Source organism: Gavialis gangeticus, unplaced genomic scaffold (assembly GCF_001723915.1).
Source record: "Gavialis gangeticus isolate Ggan-Ray unplaced genomic scaffold, GavGan_comp1, whole genome shotgun sequence".
NCBI lineage: Eukaryota > Metazoa > Chordata > Crocodylia > Gavialidae > Gavialis > Gavialis gangeticus.
The window spans coordinates 1,606,930-1,610,619 of record NW_017729012.1 but is presented as its reverse complement, the minus strand read 5'-3'; positions in this window follow the sequence as shown (position 1 = coordinate 1,610,619).

Genomic DNA, 3,690 nt, shown 5'->3' with positions numbered 1-3,690 from the left:
GCACCATAGTAGATCATAACATATGCCCACTCCACCAATTTTATACTCCAAAACAGATGTAATATAGTAGCCTTAGAGGAGCACTTAGCTTCCTCCAATAAGCTTTCTGTCTCAGGTGTTCATTTTAGTACACATGCAATCAGAAGCATAACAGGGCAGATCTGTGTCAAGAGGAGCAATGCATGCAGTGCCACTGTGTAGGCTATGTTACATCAACTTTGGGGTTCAGGCTATGAGATGTGGGTATATGTAGAGCAGCCCGGAGGTATGGCAAACAGGCCCTGGACTCTAACCCAGTAGAGCTCTTCAACAGATGCTTAGTTTAAACACGGGAGTAATTTCATTGAAGACTTTTCACATCCAAAAGATTAAGCATTTAGTGGGTCGGAGTCTTAAGGAAGTATCACTTATACCAGCGAAAGTGAGAGAATATTTCCATACGTATTTTTAGCAGCTCGCTGTTACATTGCTAATCCATTCCGCTAACCTAGAGAATGTATAATTGGTATGCAAACCTGGAGATCTCTTCCCACATTTGTCTTCATAGCAAACATGCTGCCGTGCGATTTTGTTACTATAACCTCATTAGAACATTTGTTCGACTAGTATGATGCTAGACTCCCCTCCCGCAAAATTAAACCCAAACTAAAAGATATCAAATAATTATGTGATGCATTTCTCGTGTTGCTTTTAAGGGCTTTTTACTGAACAATTCACAAAAATGTGCTGAACCGCAATGGATCTTCCATCTTGACTGTGAATTAGCAAGGGTGAGAGAGGGTTCATTTATCACTTTAGATCTACAAGTGCACGTTGCTTTTTATTCACTAAAATGAGCTATAGCGAAGGTTTCCTTCCTGCTGAAAGACACAAAACACAGTGTAGTGAGGCCATCCTGTTACTCTAAATCCACCAGAATGACTGCAATTGTAGTCTTGTCAATATGCAAAACCCCAGAAAATGCTTGACCTGTTACTATCAACAAAAGGATTTTAGCAGTTCAGATTTATACCTTATCAAGTTTGAAGGACTGTCAGACCATGCAAATGGTATAATGGCTCAAACCCCTTAATTTTCACTTCTTGAATTTCAGCCTATGAAAAACCTGAGGTTTCTGAAAGACTCAGCCAATTTTTTCAAGGTGATAATTTTCACCAGCCCAGCCACCTAACATCGATATGATGATAACAGCAGGCACATCCTGTTGCAGATAAACAGATCAAAGTTGCCATTTTCAGGGTCATCTTTCATTTTTATTTAGTCCCTAATGACCCAAGCAAGACAAAAGCTCCCTTTTGCCAAGGAGGGGCAGTTCACATCCTGATAACCTTGCAGATGAAACGGAAACGTCAGAGAAGAGAGAGAGAGATGTACGCAGAAGCCAAGAGACTTGCCCAAGGTCAGAGAGTGGAACTCAGGTTCAATCGCTGCACCACACTGCCACCCCAGAGGTGGAATAAGACACAGAGGAGTGGAAGCTGACTTTGCTGAGACACAGATTTTGACTTGATCTGGCAATGAATTCAAACACAATATGTGGAGCCTGAAGATCTGCTTTCTTAGTGGCTACCCAGCACTGCCGATGGGTGACGGGAAGAGAATATCTTTCAGCTTCCCAAACTTAAGGCAGCCTTGACCCAGAATATCCCTTGCAATAAACTACAGCAACCTCAAGGATGCTCTAAGTCAGTCATTTTTGACCTTTTCTCATTTGCGGATCCCTAAAAATTTCAAATAGAGGTGCAGACCCCTTTGAATTGTAAGTGTGGGTATTCACTCGGGCTGCGTGAAGCTTCGGGTGGCGATTCGGCTCAATTCGGTGGCTGAATCTCCCAATCCAAATTGAAGCAGGGGACCAATAAAAAGGTCTGAATCTATTCAAAGCTCTCCAAATCTTCAGAAAAGATCTGGAGAGCTTCGATTATTTGGGCAGTCCCCGCTCGCTGCAGCAGGGAGCTGGAGCTGACTTGGAGCTGGTAAGTAGGGGGTGGGAGAGGGGGACTGGGGGAGGGAGCAGGGGACCATGGGAGGGCCCCTGCCAGCCCCTCCGACACCTGCCCGCTCCCCCAGCCCTCCCTGCCCCAGCTCCCGGTGGTTTAAAAAAAAAAAAGCCCCACTCACATTCACCAGGTGCTACTGGGTGGGGGGGCAATCCCCACGCTGCATGGGAGGTCTGTCACGAGCCCCATGACCCCCTCTCCCACTCCCCCAACCCTGCCCCAGCTTCTGCAGCAGCCTTGGGGCTTCAGGGGGCTCGTGGAAGAGCCCCCCATGTGGCACGGGGCAGCAGGGATCACCCCTGTCAGGCAGGAACTGGCGAGTGCAGGGTTTTGAGGGGGGGGTTCCTTAAAGGGCTGGAGCTGGGGCAGGCAGGGCAGCCATGTTGGGGCAGGGACAGCAGGGGGGGGGTTGGGGAGGTCGTTCAGAGCCCCCCACGCAGTGAGGGGCAGTGGGAGGCAGCAGGGATCACCCCCCATTTCTGGCAGCACCCGGTGAGCTAGGGCTTTTTTTTCCCCAAGTGCTGGGAGCTGGGGCAGGCGGGGCAGGCATTGCCAGGCTGGGAGAGCGGGCGGGGGATGGGTTCACATGATTCAGCAGTTCAGCAGCAGCCAAATCTCCAAATCAGATTCGGTCAAATTGATTTGGGACAGTGATTTAAATCACAAATTGAATCACTGTCCCAAATCGATTCAACCGAATCCGATTCGGAGATTTGGCTGCTGCTGAATTGCTGAATCATGCAATTCAGAATCAAATTACTGTCCCCTGAATTGGCCAAATCCGAATCTGAAGCGAATACTAGCCACTTTGCACAGGCCTAGTATTCACATACTTTTGGTTGAGCGTATTCAGACCCTTTTCCAGACTGCTTAGTCTCTGGACCGCCTAGGGTCCACAAAGCACAGGTTGAAAGCCACTGCTCCAAGCTACCCAGCACCAAATGGCCCCAGCCTTGCCTTTCCCATCTTAGTACACCAGGAAAGGAAGAGGCGAGTACCCAGCCGAGTACCTTAAAACTAAATAAGGAGCCCAGTGCGATAGGACTTCAATAAGGCTGAAGATGCGTCCCACAAATCATAACTAGCAGAGAAAGGATTCTTCTCCTCTTCCTTGTTGTTTCTGTAAATTGTTTTCCTGGCTCCAGTAGCCAGAGATACCTATATTTGTTTGCTTGAAAAACCCATTTTCATCTGAAAGAACCCCAAGTAAACCAAAAGTCAAATTACAAACTCTGCCCTGGCTGCCCAGAGGAGAGACCAAAGCAAGAGACACCCTGAACCAAACAGTACAGCACACAGACAGTAGAGTCCCCTCTTGATACAGGGAGCAAACACAAGGTCTATGTACTACGTAAGCTTTAACGTTGTCCATTATGTACCCTGGAAGCAGTGAGCCCAACCAGAGCTCCAAACTTTGGGCACCTTTAAATCCAGGACTGTGCTTCCTTGTAATTTGCCACTATGCTTATAACAGACTGAAATCCAACCCTGGATTTCAACTGCTCCAGCACTGTGTGGAGATTAGCGCCCGGGTAGACCATGATAATCAGAGCCTCTCGACTTCACAGAGCCAGAACTGGGTCAAGAGGTCCCGTAGTGGTCTCTGTTCACAGTCGTACTGAAAACAAAGGGCTATTCAGAGTAAAGTATTAACTGATATGAAGAAGACAGCAGACTTGGGCACAAGGCA